The following is a 20,534-nucleotide window of genomic DNA, read 5'->3' on the forward strand; positions in this document are numbered from 1 at the left end:
CTTGCCATTCCCACCCTCCTACCCCACTACCTTGATCATTTATGGAACTAACATTTATGGCACTCCTATTAGGAACCAGGCACTAAGTTCCTCATATTCATTATCTCATGTTTACAGTAGCCTTATTAGGATTACTTCCCCTGCTTTACAGATAAAAATACAAAGAGATTGAGTCATATAGTCAAGAAAGTAGAAGAAACCAAATTTGACCCCAGGATGGTCTAGTTCCAAAGCTTTTAAAATTTCACTTACATAAAGGAAAGGAAGACTGCATTTATTACTAAACTGAAGTGAAGGAGATAAAGCCACAGAAGAAACTGGAGGTCTAGAGGTAAGTGCAGAGATGAGATCATTGATTGAGCAAGGTCCATCAATTTCTTCCCTTTCCACTAGATCTTCCCTTTATTTCATCTCCAAAATTTAATTAAAAAAAAAACACTCATTGACTCCCCCAGATACAGCCACATTTCTCTGCCTTTCAGAACAAAACTCCTTAAAGTATTTGCCTGTACTTGCTGTCTTCACATCCTCTTGTCCTACTGTCCCTTAAACATACTTCAAAGAAAGCTTTTTCTCCTCCACACCCCATCAAAACTGCTTTTGTTAAGGCCACCAGGAACCTCCAAATTGCCACATTCAGTGGCTGATTTAACAATCAACCTCATCTTACTTGACCAGCAGCAGCACTGAACACAGTCAATCATTCCCTCCTGCAGGAGACACTTTTCTCACTTGGCTTCTGGGACACCACCTAATCTTGATTCCAGCTATTCTTTCTCAGTCTCCTTTGCTGGTTTGGCCTTTCCCTCCATCTGACCTCAACACTGAGGGACAACGCAGCTCATTTCTAAGCGTGCCACTATTATTTCTTGTACTTTTTACAATATCTTCTACTTCTCTGCCCATTATCACATTCCACTGACTCCCTTGCTCTCCCCCCAACTCCAAGCATACTCCTGCCTTTGCATCTCTTGTCCCCTCTACCCCCAGATGTCCCTCACTTCATTCAGGGCTCTAAACACACCACAGAAAACAGCAACCCCAGTCACTCTCTCATTCCTTACATGGCTTTATTTTTCTTCTAGCACCATCACCACCTTATATATCATTTAACTATTCGTTAGTGTATATGTTTTCTATCATTGTACTGCTGTATTCTGTGCCTAGTACAATGCCTAGTATGCAGTAAATAATCAATAACATTAGTTCAAAGTCTAAATGACATAAGGCAGCAAGGTGGGATCTGGAACCCAAGTGGAGAGGTTGGCCTTGGAAAGCAGAAGGCACAGCCCTTCTTCTGAAAAAAGAAGAAACAAAGTAAAGATGGGCATCTATTTGATAAGTTTTGTGATAGTTGCAAGTGGGGGACACCATTCAATTTCACACTTTAGAGTCTATAACTGAGAAGAAGGGATGTGGAACAAGGTGATCCACTGATAGTAAGGACAGATGAGATTACGAAGTAATATAAAGAAAGCCATAAAAGCTAAGAATTGCCATAGAGGCGATAAGGGATAAAAAAAAAAGATGGCCACACAGCTATTGTCTAGGTGGTCCTAGGTCAATGGCTGGAATTTACATGTCTGGATCTCAAACCACATGGGTGGTAAAAACTCCAGGCTTGGAAAGCACTGGCACATAGGTAGTGATAGAAGCTAGTAGTGGAAGCTAAATCAGAGAAGGTTTAGAACAAATAAAAAGCATAGCAAGGACACACCCCAGGAAGCTGTCAATGTTTGTCAAGGTGTACATGAGGGATGCAGAGCTGCTGAAAAGGCCGAGGGAACCTGCTGGGCAGTGGGAGGTGAAGAAGAGAGGGCCAGTAGGGAAATACAGGGAGAGAGCTTCAAAACAAAGGAAGGAGTCAGCAATATCAAATGCTGGGAAGAAGGAAAATAGAAGAACCAATTACAACAATTGGTTTTTAAAGAATTATGGGTTTGGGAATTACCTTGCTACTAGATGTTTACTGATTGCATCACATTAGAACAATGCTTAGTTTACTTGTTAAACTGCTAGTCAGTTGTTTTCCAAGCAGGGCTTCACATTACAGTCTACCAGTTAGCTTTTAAGATACTAATGCCTGAATTTTCCTCCTGAGTAATTAATTATAGCAGAATATCCGAGAGGTGGGGCTCGGGCATTAGTTTACTATAAAAGTTCCAGGGGATTGTAATGTTTCAGACAGGACACACAAGTACTGTGCAAGGGAAACTGGGCTTTCTATAACCCCAGGGGGACTCTCCATGCCTGGCACATGCCAGCAAAACTAACCCATCCCAGGGGCAGAGGACAGAAAACTTTGGTCCTCAGGATACTGAAAACAATCTGATGGGATGCTGGTGAACCTTACCGAGGCACATAAACCTGAGGATATGATGGTCACCCTCTCTGCCAGGAACATGTGCCTATTTGCTTCCTTGGTTTGGCAAATCTCTCAAACAGAGATCCTGTTCTATTCACATCATCACCACCATCATCATCATAAGTATCTGCTGAGCTCTTCATTGCACCAAGCACTTGCTAAGAACATTGCATGCATTATTTAATTAACACATTTAATATGACACTCCTATGATGCAGGTACAGTTTTTAATCCCTATTTCATGGGATAAAGAAACAGGCTCATTAAGTGACTTGCCCTAGGATTGTGAAACTAGAAAAAGGCAGAGCTGGAACACAAATTCAGCTCTGGTTCACTCCAGAGCCCAAGCTCTGCACCATGTCTACTCCTGGGGTTAGAATCCTCTACCTACCTGAGCACCTCCCCCCTGCAGCCTCCTAGGAGGACTGCTTTCCCAGCTCTACTTCCCCCTCAGCTGGGTACTTTCTTGTAAGACTATGCACAGCTTCCCAAGATCAAATGCTGACATTAAATCCTTTCCATGTCATTACAGGTAAAGATTGTCTTCTATCTTCGATGCACACTAACTTCTACTAAAGAAACTGAGAGTTACCAAAATCCTAGTGCAAATAAGAACTGACCTTAAAATTCATGCAAGCAGAACACAGGATTTTAAAACAAAGACTTAAAAGTGTTATTTCCATGGCTTCAGCAATTAGCCCTCCGAAAAGAGCATTTCAGAGAAACAAACTCAGTAGAAATGCATGAACTAACCAAATCAGTCTTTATTATTGACACTGTACTTCAATAAGACATTACTTACTATAGAACAGGAGGTTGGCCTTTTGTTCTTCATGCTTCAGGTCTTGGGTCCTTTCTGCCACACGTACTGCCAGGTGTTTGCTGTACTTCCCATCTAAACAACCACCGCAAAGAGAAATTATTTCATGGAACACTTTGCTCTCTATGTATTCATCTCTGACTCTGAAAGCTCCCAGAAGGTGGGGGGATTTCTATAGGAGACCTTTGCCTTGTAATTATCATCCCCTTTGGATCCAGTAAGCAAGCCAGCTATGAGGGGATATACCACTGAGACTTGCCCTGAATGCTCTAGTAAATCCATTCCTGAATGGGTGCAGTTAATGAAGGCTGGGAAGTTACCCAAGCATACCAAAAACATCACATGCACCAGACTATCTTTGTTGAGATTCACCTTGTATAAAAGTTTCTTTATTTGTCCAAACATGGGTCTTTGAGATAGGTTGTTCTTCCTGCACCTCCTAATCAACTACAGTGATAAAGAGTAACAATCATGTACTGCTTTACTGAACTGAGATGCTGAACTGAACAACTTGGAATCATATTCCAGGGTTTCTCTGTCTTTTTAACTTTAACCCCATCAGCCAGGAAGATGTGGTTGAGCTACAACTCAATACTTTGAACAAAATCAATATGTATGATTTTTGTTCATTTAACAAATAGGAAATTTTGTAATAAAATTCAATCTGGGGCAGAGCCAAGATGGCGGCATGAGTAGAGGAGCAGAAATCTCCTCCCAAAACCACATATATCTATGAAAATATAACAAAGACAACTCTTCCTAGAATAAAGACCAGAGGACACAGGACAACATCCAGACCACTTCCACACCTGCGAGAACCTAGTGCCTCGCAAAGGGGGTAAGATACAAGGACTGGCCCAGCAGGTCCCGAGCGTCCCTCCCCCCAGCTCCCTGAGGGAGGAGAGGAGGCAGAGCGGGAGGGAGAGGGAGCCCAGGACTGCTGAACACCCAGTCCCAGCCATACGGACCAGAGCGCAGACAAAGTACATGAGCGGGGCCCTGGATACTAGGGAAATAGGGCAGCAAGAACGGTGAGCGGGTACCAGAGGCTGGCGCCGGAGGACAAAAGAAAAGCAAGCAGCCATCTTTTTTTTTTCTTTTTTTTTTTGGTTGTTGTTTTGTTGTGGTGAGTGCTTTTTGGAAGTCTTAAAGGGACAGGGACCCCAATACTAGGGAAACAGGGCAGCAAGACCGGCAAGCGGGTATCGGAGACTGGCGCCAGAGAACAAAAGAAAAGCGAGCGGCCGCTTTGTTGTTGTTGTTGTTGTTGTTGCTTTGTTGTGGCGAGTGCTTTTTGGAAGTCTTAAAGGGACAGGGACGCCAATACTAGGGAAACGACAGCAAAACCGGTGAGGGGGTATTGGAGGCTGGCGCCGGAGAACAAAAGAAAAGCGAACGGCCACTTTTTTTTTCGTTGTTTTGTTTTGGCGAACGCTTTTTGGAAGTCTTAAAGGGATGGGGCACCCAATACTAGGGACACAGGGCAGCAAGATCGGTGAGCGGGTGCCTGAAGCTGGTGCCGGAGAATAAAGAAAAACGAGCGGCCATTTTCTTTTTTTTGTGTGTGGTCATTGTTTTGTTTTGGCGGGTGCTTTTTGGAAGTCTTAAAGGGGCAGGGCGGGACACTTAGTCCAGAGGTAGGGAATCTGGGGATCGCTGGGCACTTTAATTCCCTGGGATTCAGGGAGCAAGGAGGCACCTTACGGAGATAAATAGCCTCCTGGCCGCTCCCCCTCCAATGCAACTCCACCACTTTGGAGCAGAGGCCCGAGCCAGGCCACGCCCACAGCAACAGCAGAGATAAACTCCATAGCAGCCCTGCAGGAAGCAGAAGCCCTGTCTGCACGCAGCTACGCAGCACAAGCCACCAGAGGTCGCTATTCTCCCAGGAGAGGAAGGCCACAAACCAACAAGAAGGGAAGTTCTTCCAGCCGTCACTCGTCGCAGCTCTGCAAACTATTCCTATCACCATGAAAAGACAAAATTACAGGCAAACCAAGATCACAGAGACACCAGAGAAGGAGACAGACCAAACCAGTCTTCCTGACAAAGAATTCAAAATAAAAATCATAAACATGCTGACAGAGATGCAGAGAAATACGCAAGAGAAATGGGATGAAGTCCGGAGGGAGAACACAGATGCCAGAAAGGAGATCACAGAAATGAAACAAACTCTGGAAGGATTTATAAGCAGAATGGATAAGATGCAAGAGGCCATTGATGGAATTGAAACCAGGAACAGGAATGCATAGAAGTTGACATAGAGAGAGATAAAAGGATCTCCAGGAATGAAACAATATTAAGAGAACTGTGTGACCAATCCAAAAGGAACAATATTCATATTATAGGGGTAAAAGAAGAAGAAGAGAGAGGAAAAGGGATGGAAAGTATCTTGGAAGAAATAATTGCTGAAAACTTCCCCAAACTGGGGGAGGAAATAATTAAACAGATGACAGAAATACACAGAAACCCCAACAGAAAGGATCCAAGGAGGACACCAAGACACATAATAATTAAAATGGCAAAGATCACGGACAAGGAAAGAGATTTAAAGGCAGCTAGAGAGAAAAAGAACACCTATAAAGGAAAACCCATCAGGCTATAATCAGACTTCTCGACAGAAACCCTACAGGTCAGAAGAGAATGGCATGATATATTTAATGCAATGAAACAGAAGGACCTTGAACCATGGATACTGTATCCAGCACGACTATCATTTAAATATGATAGTGGGATTAAACAACTCCCAGACAAGCAAAAGCTGAGGGAATTTGCTTCCCACAAACCACCTCTACAGGACATCTTACAGGGACTGCTATAGACAGGAGCACTCCTAGAAAGAGCACAGCACAAAACACCCAACATATGAAGAATCCAGGAGGAGGAACAAGAAGGGAGAGAAGAAAAGAATCTCCAGACAGTGTATATAACAGCTCAATAAGCGAGCTAAGTTAGGCAGTAAGATACTAAAGAGGCTAACCTTTGGTAACCACGAATTTAAAGCCTGCAATGGCAATAAGTACATATCTTTCAATAGTCACCCTAAAGGTAAATGGGCTGAATGCACCAATCAAAAGACATAGACTAACAGAATGGATAAAAAAGCAAGACCCATCTATATGCTGCTTACAAGAAACTTACCTCAAACCCAAAGACATGTACAGACTAAAAGTCAAGGAATGGAAAAACATATTTCAGGCAAACAACCACGAGAAGAAAGCAGGGGTTGCAGTACTAATATCAGACAAAATAGACTTCAAAACAAAGAAAGTAACAAGAGATAAAGAAGGACACTACATAATGATAAAGGGCTCAGTCAAACAAGAGGATATAACCATTCTAAATATATATGCACACAACACAGGAGCACCAGCATATGTGAAACAAATACTAACAGAACTAAAGGGGGAAATAGACTGACTGCAATGCATTCATTCTAGGAGACTTCAACACACCACTCACCCCAAAGAATAGATCCACCAGGCAGAAAATAAGTAAGGACACGGAAGCACTGAACAACACAGTAGAGCAGATGGACCTAATAGACATCTACAGAACTCTACATCCAAAAGCAACAGGATATACATTCTTCTCAAGTGCACATGGAACATTCTCCAGAATAGACCACATACTAGCCCACAAAAAGAGCCTCAGCAAAATCCAAAACATTGAAATTCTACCAACCAATTTTTCAGACCACAAAGGTATAAAAGTAGAAATAAATTCTACAAAGAAAACAAAAAGGCTCACAAACACATGGAGGCTTAACAACATGCTCCTAAATAATCAATGGAACAATGAACAAATTAAAATAGAGATCAAGGAATATATAGAAATAAATGACAACAACAACACAAAGCCCCAACTTCTGTGGAACGCAGCGAAAGCAGTCTTAAGAGGAAAGTATACAGCGATCCAGGCACACTTGAAGAAGGAATAACAATCCCAAATGAATAGTCTAACATCACAATTATCAAAATTGGAAAAAGAAGAACAAATGAGGCCTAAAGTCAGCAGAAGGAGGGACATAATAAAGATCAGAGAAGAAATAAATAAAATTGAGAAGAATAAAACAATAGCAAAAATCAATGAAACCAAGAGCTGGTTCTTCAAGAAAATAAACAAAATAGATAAGCCTCTAGCCAGACTTATTAAGAGGAAAAGAGAGTCAACACAAATCAACAGTATCAGAAACGAGAAAGGAAAAATCACGACGGACCCCACAGAAATACAAAGAATTATTAGAGAATACTATGAAAACCTATATGCCAACAAGCTGGAAAACCTAGAAGAAATGGACAACTTCCTAGAAAATACAACCTTCCAAGACTGACCAAGGAAGAAACAGAAAAGTTAAACAAACCAATTATGAGCAAAGAAATTGAAACGGTAATCAAAAAACTACCCAAGAACAAAACACCCGGGCCGGACGCATTTACCTCAGAATTTTATCAGACACACAGAGAAGCCATAATACCCATTCTCCTTAAAGTTTTCCAAAAAATAGAAGAGGAGGGGATACTCCCAAACTCATTCTATGAAGCCAACATCACCCTAATACCAAAAGCAGGCAAAGACCCCACCAAAAAAGAAAATTACAGACCAATATCCCTGATGAATGTAGATGCAAAAATACTTAATAAAATATTAGCAAACCGAATTCAAAACTATATCAAAAGGATCATACACCATGACCAAGTGGAATTCATCCCAGGGATGCAAGGATGGTACAACATTCGAAAATCCATCAACATCATCCACCACATCAACAAAAAGAAAGACAAAAACCACATGATCATCTCCATAGATGCTGAAAAAGCATTTGACAAAATTCAACATCCATTCATGATAAAAACTCTCAGCAAAATGGGAATAGAGGGCAAGTACTTCAACATAATAAAGGCCATATATCATAAACCCACAGCCAACATACTGAACAGCGAGAAGCTGAAAGCTTTTCCTCTGAGATCGGGAACTAGACAGGGATGCCCACTCTCCCCACTGCTATTTAACATAGTACTGGAGGTCCTAGCCACGGCAATCAGACAAAACAAAGAAATACAAGGAATCCAGATTGGTAAAGAAGAAGTTAAACTGTCACTATTTGCAGATGACATGATATTGTACATAAAAAACCCTAAAGACTCCACCCCAAAACTACTAGAACTGATATCGGAATACAGCAAAGTTGCAGGATACAAAATCAACACACAGAAATCTGTGGCTTTCCTATACACTAACAATGAATCAACAGAAAGAGAAATCAGGAAAACAATTCCATTCACAATTGCATCAAAAAGAATAAAATACCTAGGAATAAACCTAACCAAAGAAGTGAAAGACTTGTACTCTGAAAACTACAAGTCACTCTTAAGAGAAATTAAAGGGGACACTAACAAATGGAAACTCATCCCATGCTCGTGGCTAGGAAGAATCAATATCATCAAAATGGCCATCCTGCCCAAAGCAATGTACAGATTTGATGCAATCCCTATCAAATTACCAGCAACATTCTTCAGTGAACTGGAACAAATAATTCAAAAATTCATATGGAGACACCAAAGACCCCGAATAGCCAAAGCAATCCTGATAAAGAAGAATAAAGTAGGCGGGATCTCACTCCCCAACTTCAAGCTCTACTATAAAGCCATAGTAATCAAGACAATTTGGTACTGGCACAAGAACAGAGCCACAGACCAGTGGAACAGACTAGAGAATCCAGACATTAACCCAGACATATATGGTCAATTAATATTTGATAAAGGAGCCATGGACATACACTGACGAAATGACAGTCTCTTCAACAGATGGTGCTGGCAAAACTGGACAGCTACATGTAGGAGAATGAAACTGGGCCATTGTCTAACCCCATATACAAATGTAAATTCAAAATGGATCAAAGACCTGAATGTAAGTCATGAAACCATTAAACTCATGGAAAAAAACATAGGCAAAAACCTCTTAGTCATAAACATGAGTGACCTCTTCTTGAACATATCTCCCCGGGCAAGGAAAACAAAAGCAAAAATGAATAAGTGGGACTATATTAAGCTGAAAAGCTTCTGTACAGCAAAAGACACCATCAATAGAACAAAAAGGAACCCTACAGTATGGGTGAATATATTTGTAAATGACAGATCTGATAAAGGCTTGACGTCCAAAATATATAAAGAGCTCACATGCCTTAACAAACAAAGATCAAATAATCCAATTTAAAAATGGGCAGAGAAACTGAACAGACAGTTATTCAAAAAACAAATACAGATGGCCAACAGACACATGAAAAGATACTCCACATCACTAATTATCAGAGAAATGCAAATTAAAACTACAATGAGGTATCACCTCACACCAGTAAGGATGGCTGCCATCCAAAAGACAAACAACAACAAATGTTGGTGAGGCTGTGGAGAAAGGGGAACCCTCCTACACTGCTGGTGGGAATGTAAATTAGTTCAACCATTGTGGAAAGCAGTATGGAGGTTCATCAAAATGCTCAAAACAGACTTACCATTTGACCCAGGAATTGCACTCCTAGCAATTTACCCTAAGAATGCAGCAATCAAGTATGAGAAAGATCAGTGCACCCCTATGTTTATCGCAGCACTATTTACAATAGCCAAGAATTGGAAGCAACCTAAATGTCCATCGATAGATGAATGGATAAAGAAAATGTGGTACATATACACAATGGAATACTACTCAGCCATAAGAAAAGGGCAAATCCAACCATTTGCTGCAACATGGATGGAGCTGGAGGGTATTATGCTCAGTGAAATAAGCCAAGCAGAGAAAGAGAAATACCAAATGATTTCACTCATCTGTGGAGTATAAGAACAAAGGAAAAACTGAAGGAACAAAACAGCAGCGGAATCACAGAACCCAATAATGGACTAACAGGTACCAAAGGGAAAGGGGCTGGGGAGGATGGGTGGGTAGGGAGGGATAAGTGGGGGGGAAGAAGAAGGGGGTATTAAGATTAGCATGCATGGGGGGCTGGAGAAAGGGGAGGGCTGTACAACACAGAGTAGACAAGTAGTGATTCTACAACATTTTGCTATGCTGATGGACAGTGATTGTAAAGGGGTTTATAGGGGGGACCTGGTATAGGGGAGAGCCTAGTAAACATAATATTCTTCATGTAAGTGTAGATTAAAGATAACAAAAAAAAAGAAAGAAAGAAAGAAAGGGGGAATTACTCCCTGATAGGATAAAACTAACTATGTATCAACGATTAATGCATGCTTTAAATATCCTTATTTTGATCTCTTAAAGAGTGTCAGATGATCAGCTATGGAGGTACACTTTTCTGATAATATTCCTTTCTCTTAAAAAAAAAAGCGGTTCCTGTGTGGTGACCCCCAATGAGTTCTACACAATGGTATAAAGGGCATATCAAAGTGTGGGCAAAGGGTCTGTTTGTGTTTATACAGAGGATCGAAGCCTAATTTGGCTACCCAGAAAATGGACTAAGATACAATATGAAGAAGAACGTTCAACATCAGCACTTTCTGGAAGAGTCATACCAGAAGATGATCATCAAAAAACCTCAGCAAAGATCCAGGCGATGCTGCAGTTGTAGCTGCATTCATGCCACCAGTTCCTGGACTTGCCATTGGAATGAAGAAGGAGATATCTAAGCTGGCCTGTGCATACAGTAAAACAACAAATTTGACTGGATCCATACTGTTGGAACTCAACCAAGAATTAGGAGAAGTGCAAGTTGCAGCGCTCCAAAATCTTACAACTACAGACTATCTACTGTTAAAAGAACATATGGGGGGCATAGAAGCCACAGGGCATAAATATGCAAAGAAGTAAAAAGCTAACTTTTTCAAACAATAAGGCTTCTCTCTCACTTACCAACTTCACATTTCCCTGTATGGCCCCGGAAGATGACTGGTTAGCCAGAGACGGGTAAGATTCCTCAAGGGAGGAACAACCTAAGACAGGCACAGTCGCAGGGGAGCCATCAGGTGAGAAATTGGGGATCAACAGAGGTGAGGCTTAGAACCTCACCCCCCCGTTCTGAGAGAAATCTTCTGCATACATGGATGTTTATTGCCCTGGTCTAGCTTGGATTAACACATAGTCTACAGGCACACACCTGATCATCTACATGTGCTCTCTTACAACACTAAACTATGTTTTCTACCTTTATCTTGTATCTACCTACCACTTCAGCATTTTATTAAAAATAATAATAATAAAGAGAGAAATGTGGTATCCACATATAAATCAAGTATAAAAACCAAATGAGTATTCATATTTGAACTGACTGTTTATAGTTCATAATGCATGAGCAAAACCGAAAGTTTCTGTGATGACTGCCCTTGTACTGTTCACTATGTAACTTATTCATTATGTAAGAATTTGTTCTACATGTAAAAACTTGTTTGTTATGCCTCAGAAGATTGGAGACTGACAAAAATTAGGCTTGGGGTGGAATAATGATTGTGCATTGAGCATTGACTCCCCTATACAGAATTTTATTGTCGTTAACAACCATTTGATCAATAAATATGAGAGATGCCCTCACAAAAAAAAAAAAAAAAAAAAAAAAAAAAGGACAGACTTCCAATGGTAAAATAAATTAGTAACCGGGATGTAATGTATAGCATAAGGAATATAGTCAAGATATTGTAACAGCCTGGTAGGGTGATAGCTGGAACCTAGAATTATGTATATAAATGTTCTACCACTGTGTTGTACACTTGAAACTCATGTAATGTAATACTGTGTGTCAACTACCCCTCAATAAAAAATAATTATTAAAAAATAAAAAATAAAAAAAAATAAAAAAAAATAAACTATACATTGTTAAAAAAAAAAAAAAAAAAAGAACATATGGGATGTGAACAGTTCCCAGGAATGGGTTGTTTTAATTTGCTGATTTCTCTCAGACTGTTCAAGTTCAGTTGGACAATATCCACCATATCATAGATAACTTTTCACAAATGCCTAGGGTGCCTAACTGGTTTTCTTGGCTTCACTGGAGTTGGCTGGTAATTATAGATCTGCTTTGGTTATGTAACTGTATTCCTATTATGTTAATGTGTGTATGCAATTTAATTAGTAGTTTAAAACCTATATATGCTTAAGTTACTCTACAAGAAGATATGTCAAAGAAATAATCAATCTTCCCATGTTTTCTTCCGTCTGCTACCTCTATAGCTTTTCTTCTTCCTCCCTAATTACAACCCTTAAATAGAATTCGTGCCTCATATCGAATTCCCCGAGTATCATAATTCCTCCAAGTGGTAAAGATACCTCAAGACAAATGCTGGGCATAGAAGCCACAGGGCATAAATCTGCAAAGAAGTAAAAAGCTAACCTTTTCAAACAATATGGCTTCTCTCTCACTTACCAACTTTACATTTCCCTGTATGGCCCCAGAAGATGACTGGTTAGCCAGAGACGGGTAAGATTCCTCAAGGGAGGAACAACCTAAGACAGGCACAGTCGCAGGGGGGCCATCAGTTGAGAAATTGGGGATCAACCGAGGTGAGGTTTAGAACCTCACCCCCCCTGTTTTGAGAGAAATCTTCTGCATTCGTGGATGTTTTATTGCCCTTGTCTAGCTTGGATTAACACATAGCCTACAGGCACACACCTGATCATCTACATTTGCTCTCTTACAACACTAAACTATGTTTTCTACCTTTATCTTGCATCTACCTACCACTTCAGCATTTTATTAAAAATAATAATAATAATAATAAAGGGAGAAACGTGGGATCCACATATAAATCAAGTATAAAAATCAGACGAATATTCATATTTGACCTGATTGTTTATAGTTCATAATGCGTGATCAAAACCGAAAGTTTTTGTGATGACTGCCCTTGTACTGCTCACCATATAAGAACTTACTCACTATGTAAGAATTTGTTCACCATGTAAGAACTTGTTCGTTATGCTTCAGAAGATTAGAGACTGATGAGAATTAGACTTGGGGTGGATTAATGATTGTGCATTGAGCATTGACTCCCCTATACAGAATTTTATTGTTGTTAACCATTTGATCAATAAATATGAGAGATGCCCTCTCAAAAAAAAAAATTCAATCTGCTTTTTCAGTTCACATATAATAGGTACTCTTATAAGGGACCATCCCCAATTCTGATATGCCACCTCCATCTGCTCCCTTGGACTCACTGATGTAGTAGCCCTTTTTAAATTTAAGGGTAAAGAAACTAAAGCCCAGAGATACTAGGATACCAGAAGCCTGCAGATTTAAGCATATCATGGCAATGAATACCATGGTTAGGGCTAGATCAAAGGGCTCTGTAACACCACTGGCTGGTCCTTTTGACTCTACCACTGTCCTATGAGCTGTACCTAACCATTTCAAAGTCACAATTCTCAATTTGTGTTTTAGTAAATTATCCTATCAATTATACATATTACCACAAGCCTATATGCATATCTAAACCCCAAAGTGACTGGTATTACAGCACTGTAGCTGTATCAGTGGATGAAGCATGTTTTGTATGAACATGCTTGCTCTGTTTTCATCTTTATATGTGTCACTTTGTCATCTTATTTTTATGGCACCAGAGCTCTACAATAATGTTGGGCTTCTATCTCAGGATTCTGCCCTCTCTCTTTTCTTCTCTTTCCATGTCTTCTTCCTAGAAGGCTTCTTCTCTTTCTATGGCTACATTACAGCCATACATAGTGGTGGTCCCCAAATTTCTATTTCCATTTAAGTTTCTGTTCCAAGTTCCTGACATATATTCCAATTGCCTACTGGATCATCTCCACCTTGAGGTGGATTTGGAAAAGCCAGAAAAATGCCAAGAGATTATTTAAACATCTACCTATGTTGACAGAGAGTAGCTGTACTAGTGGGAGTGAGTATTTAATAATATAGGTAACTGTTGAACCACTGTGTTGTATACTTGACACTAATATATGATTGTATGTCAATTTAAAAAATTAAAAGAAACACTTGATTATTCAATAAGAATATCTATATTAAAACATACTGTAAGTAAAAGAAAGTTATTACTTTAGGCACAGGTTACTCTTATTGATATCTCTTTCCAAGACATCACAAGCTCATGCTCAGTCAGTGTGTTGGCTTCAGAGTCAGCACTCATCAATTCCCCTTCCCCCCTCACCCTTGCCTCTGCATACTCTGAGGGGCAAGGACAGTGATTTCCAGGCTTCTGTAATTAGCTCCTCAAGAGGGAGATACAAGGGATGATCCACAGAATGAGGCTCTTCTTTCTGTGTGAGGGGGATAAAGAAATGAAAAACTAAGAATGATTTAGCATTAAAAATAACCAAAACAGAAGCATCTGCCAAACTTATGAGCAAAATGTAATTTAACCCCTATGAAAGCTACTCTTACTTTCACTGGTTCATTTATTCATTCATTCAACTAATATTTACTAAACATCTACTATGTGCTAACCATGTTCCAGGCACACAGGATATAGCAGGGAGCAAAACAGCCCTTGAGGCATTTATAGTCCAGATGCAGAAGATAACAATCCTCCAAACATATATAATTGGACAGTTGTAATAAGACAACAGAATAGAGTTCAGGCAAATGAATCTATATCAAGGTGAGCAGGAAAAGGGGGTATGAGAATAAATGAAGTGCAATCAGGCCAATCGATTGGATATCCTAGCCTGATACATTGGTGGAGTTGGGAAACTAAAGGGAATTTGCTAGAAAAATAGGAAGTAGAGGTCAAAGAATGAGATATTGACATGGAGATTGTGGAGGGGATCCAGTTATGGGTAACAATGATGTTTCAGGTATGATACATAAATCGGTACCTGAAGCAGATGGTGAAAGACAAGATCATGGGAGAAAATAGGGGTCAAAGATTTGAAGGGACAGATATTGGACATATCCTCTTGGACACCAAAGTCACCCAAAATTATATTTGAAGTAGGGCTGAAGAGAGAGAAACAGGGGGCCTAGGGCTGAATCTGTGTCCTTTCCCCAGAGAACAAAATGGAGTCATGGAGCTACAGGCTGAAACAAGTCTCTCAGTCTCTCTGGGTCTCAGATGTCTCCTCGGAAAATGAAATGGCACATATAAATAATCTATAAGATGACTTCCAGCTAATAGTCCTAGTTTTGGATGCCCCCAAAAGCACAAGCTGAGATGATGATTCAACCCCTTGGCCTCCCTCTGACAGGTAAAAAGGGTCAAATTAGCAATGTTTCAGTTTATCTGCTAAAAAGCATTTACAATTACACTGTACATTAGGCATTCCTTTATGAGTTCCACTCTGAAGGCCAAAGTATCTTAATTAACCATGAAGGAAAGAAAATTCTATTTTTTTTATTTTGTTCTCATTAATCTACAGTTACATGCAGAACATTATGTTTACTAGGCTCCCCCCTTCACCAAGTCCCCCCCACAAACCCCATTAAAGTTACTGTCCATCAGCATAGTAAGACGCTGTAGACTCACTACTTGTCTTCTCTGTGTTGTACACCCTTCCCATTTCCCCCACCCACATTATACATGCTAATCGTAATGCCCCCTTTATTTTTCCCTATCCTTATCCCTCCCTTTCCACCCATCATCTCAAGTCCCTTTCCCTTTGGTATCTGTTAGTCCATTCTTGGGTTCTGTGATTCTGCTGCCATTTTGTTCCCTCAGTTTTTCTTTGTTCTTATACTCCATATATGAATGAAATCATTTGGTACTTGTCTTTCTTCACCTGGCTTATTTCACTGAGCATAACACCCTCCAGCTCCATCCATGCTGTTGCAAATGGTAGGATTTGTTTTCTTATTATGGCTGAATAATATTCCATTGTGTTTATGTACCACATCTTCTTTATCCATTCATCTACTGATGGACACTTAGGCTGCTTCCATTTCTTGGCTATTGTAAATAGTGCTGCGATAAACATAGGGGTGCATATGCCTTTTTCAAACTGGGCTGCTGCATTCTTAGGGTAAATTCCTAGAAGTGGAACTCCTGGGTCAAATGGTATTTCTATTTTGAGCATTTTGAGGAACCTCCATACTGCTTTCCACAATGGTTGAATTAGTTTACATTCCCACCAGTCTCCTGCATTCTATTTCCTCCTTTAATTCTGTTAGTATTTGTTTCACATATGCTGGTGCTCCTGTGTTGGGTGCATATATATTTATAATGGTTATATCCTCTAGTTGAACTGACCCTTTTATCATTAGGTAATGTCCTTCTTTTTCTCTTGTTACTTTCTTTGTTTTGAAGTCTATTTTGTCTGATACTAGTACTGCAACACCTGCTTTTTTCTCCCTGCTGTTTGCATGAAATATCTTTTTCCATCCCTTGACTTCTAGTCTGTGCATGTCCTTGGGTTTGAGGTGAGTCTCTTGTAAGTAGCATATAGATAGATCTTGCTTTCTTATCTATTGCGTTATTCTGTGTCTTTTGATTGGTGCATTCAGTCCATTTACGTTTAGGGTGATTGTTGAAAGATATGTACTTATTGCCATTGCAGGCTTTAGATTCATGGTTACCAAAGGTTCAAGGGTAGCTTCTTTAGTATCTTACTGTCTAACTTAACTCACTTATTGAGCTATTATAGACACTGTCTGGTGATTCTTTAATACTCTCCCTTCTTATTCCTCCTCCTCCATTCTTTATATGTTGGGTGTTTTATTCTGTGCTCTTTTGTGTTGCTTTTGACTGCTTTTGTGGGTAGTTGATTTTATTTTTTGCCTTTAGTTAGTATTTGGTTCATCTGCTTTCTTTGCTGTGATTTTATTTTCTCTGGTGACATCTATCTAGTCTTAGGAGTGCTTCCATCTAGAGCAGTCCCTCTAAAATACCCTGTAGAGGTGGTTTGTGGGAGGCAAATTCCCTCAACTTTTGCTTGTCTAGGAATTGTTTAATCCCTCCTTCAAATGTAAATGATAATCGTGCTGGATACAGTATTCTTGGTTCAAGGCCCTTCGGTTTCATTGCATTGAATATATCATGCCATTCTCTTCTGGCCTGTAAGGTTTCTGTTGAGAAGTCTGATGCTACCCTAATGGGTATTCCTTTTAAGGTGACCTTTTTCCTCTCTCTAGCTGCCTTTAAAACTCTTTCCTTGTCCTTGATCTTTGCCATTTTAATTATTATGTGTCTTGCTGTTGTCCTCTTTGGGTCCCTTCTGTTGGGAGTTCTGTGTACTTCTGTGGTCTGAGTGACTATTTCCTTCCCCAGTTTGGGGAAGTTTTCAGCAACTATTTCTTCAAATACACTTTCTTTCCTTTTTTTCTCTCCTCTTCTTCTGGTACCCCTATAATGTGGATATTGTTCCTTTTGGATTGGTCACACAGTTCTCTTAATATTGTTTCATTCCTTGAGATCCTTTTATCTCTCTCTGCATCAGCTTCTATGCGTTCCTGTTCTCTGGTTTCTATTCCATCAATGGCCTCTTGCATCTCATCCATTCTGCTTTTAAATCCTTCCAGAGATTGTTTTATTTCTGTAGTCTCCCTCCCTACTTTGTCCGTTAGCTCTTGCATTTTTCTCTGCAGCTGTATCCACATGGTTATGACCTTTATTTTGAATTCTGTTTCAGATTGGTTAGGTCTATCTCTCCAAGCTCCGTCTCAGGGGGTTGTCTTTGTGATTTTGGTCTGGATGAAATTCTTCTGCTTTTTAATGGCAATAGAGGTAGTTGTGGGGAGCTGGTGTGTATGTTGGCTGGGAGAATGTCCCTTCTTGCTAGTCTGTGGCCTTCCTCTCCTGGGAGAATGGTGACCTCTAGCAGCTTGTGCTGGGCAGCTGCATGTAGATGGGGTCTCTGATTCTTGCCCAGCCTCTGTGGAGTAAGCTCCGCGGTTGCTGTGGGCGTGGCTGCTCTCAGGCTGCTGCTCTGCTATGGCAGAGCCATGTTGGAGGGGAAATGGGCGGGAGGCTGTTTATTGCCATGATGGGCCTCAGAGCTGCATTGCTACCCAGGGAGTCAGGGAGCCCGGAGTTCCCCAGTATTCCCAGTGCTGGGCTGAGTTCCCTGGGATTTCCAGCTGTGGGGTCCCTGTCCCTTTAAGACTTTCAAAAAGCACTCACTTTTCTTTGTCCCAGGGGTGCTGGCTGCAGGGACTTGCTAGCAGGTTTTACTGTTCCATTTCCCTAGTATCCACCACACCACACACTGTGTGTCTGCACTCCCAGTGCGGATGGCTAGTGCTGGGTATTTAGCAGTCCTGGGCTCCCTCTCCCTCCCCGCTTCAACTCTTCTCCTCTTGCCAGGAGCTGGGGTGAGGGGTGCTCGGGTCCTGCCAGGCCGTGGCTTGTATCTTACCCCCTTCATGAGGCACTGTAGATGTAGCCTGGCTGTTGTCCTGTGTCTTCTGGTCTCTCTTTTAGGGATAGTTGTATTTATTGTATTTTCAAAAATATATACGGTTTTCGGAGGAGATTTCCATGGCTCTACTCACACTGCCATCTTAGCTCTTCCCCCCAGAAAATTCAATTTTGCAACTAATAACCTCTCTCTGTTCTTTCTGCCATGTCATTCCCACCATTTAAGAGTTCATAGTGTTTATTTTCCTGGCAATTAAGAATCTCCATCAAAGGGCTCCTCCTAGACATCCAGTCATTCCCAATGACCCCCACATGGGCTGATGCACTGACAAACTCTAACAATGCTACTCAGGCCCTTTACTTTCCACTTCTTCCCACAATCCATACCCTCTCTCCCCAACACACACATTCAGCTCATTACTGCAGAGGACAGAGTGATGTCAGTCTGGTCTCTGCCATATAGACAAGTTGTATATATGTTACTATTCAGTATAGAAATGACCTTGTTCATCTGCACTTGTCTGAGATTCCACATTCAGATACTGGGGACAAATGTTGACTAGTTTGAGCCAATCCCCATGATGAATGTTGTTTGTTGTTTGTTTTTTTCAGTCTCTACAGGATTACACTTAAAGTTCATGGTTGTTGTTGAAAATTAATTTACTCAAGTACAAATTAAAGCTTGGAAGTAACCAGACAATTGAGAGAAATAGGAGTAGTGTATGAACCCAAATAGTGTAGTTTTCAGTATAAAATAAGTTCTCCATTACCGTCAAAATGTTGTAATTCCTCTGATCTGAGAACTGAGGCATATTTTCTCATTATATACTACTATCTCTCCTTCTGTTCCTCTTTCCATTTGTTTAAAGTACCAAAATTAGTTGATGATTTTTATTGTTCTGTTTAAAATTCCCACATCCCTTTATTATCTATTAAATGGCATTCAGAAGTACATCAAACTATTGGTCAACATACACAATTCCCAAAGATTATACACTTAAATAGTGAAATTAAAAATAATTTCAAGGAACTATGTACCATCCTCACTCATGTCCTGTTTCTCTTATAGACAATGCCTTTTTGACAGTTTTGGTCTCTGTTGAAAATACATATAATTTTTGTGATCTTTAGGAATTTATAAAACTTGAGGGAAATATCTTAAAATAAACAAACAAAACCTAAGTGTGAGAATAATTTACTTAAGGACTCACATCCTGGGGAAAACAATCCACACTCAACATGATTATGATTGGAATGTGGTCAGACAAAACAAATCCCAGAGGATCGCAGTGTTCCAGATGCAGAGTATTTTTAGTCCTGCTCTCCTGCAACTCAGTATGCCTAGATTTAGATAGGGAAACTCACCCTAATACCCAGAAGACTTTACAGTATGGGATTTTTGTTCAATGCTTTTTCAAATCAACAGCATATGCTATTCAAAGATATATGATAGGTAGATAGATAGATAGATAGATAGATAGATAGATAGATAGATAGATAGATAGGCAGACAGATAATCTTACTCTCTCTTAAACATATATGAACAAATCAGACACATCATCATTCTCTCTGCTAGGGTAGAGCACACTGTTCACTGAAAAGCAAGGGAGAAGCAGACTCCCTGGTTGTTCACTTGAAAATATGTTCAATAGAATCTTACTAAGACTTGGTCACTTCATGCAGCAATGTCCCACAAAATGATGGCATACCTATAAAAAGACACACAGGTCATTTTAATGTGAAATCTCTCATATGAATCAAATTTAAAACCCACACAGACTGCTTTTCCTCTGTGAAATTCAAAGCCAACATTTCAGGGACAATGGAGACATTGTTTTAGGTAAGCTCTGCTATACCCACATTTGTGAATGCTATGAAGTCATAATTATTCAGGAAAAAAAGTGAATATTTTTTCCAAATAAATCTGATTCACTTGTATGTATGTCACATTTAAAATAAATTCAGGTGGCCATTACCAGCAGACAGGCAGAGAGGGGGACCATTCCACTGCCTACCAACAGCAACTGCAGCTCTACCACAAAGGAGACAAGGCACAGTTGAGCAAAGAATCTTGAGCTTCTGG

The sequence above is a fragment of the Manis pentadactyla genome, chromosome 3, assembly GCF_030020395.1.
Source record: "Manis pentadactyla isolate mManPen7 chromosome 3, mManPen7.hap1, whole genome shotgun sequence".
Lineage (NCBI taxonomy): Eukaryota > Metazoa > Chordata > Mammalia > Pholidota > Manidae > Manis > Manis pentadactyla.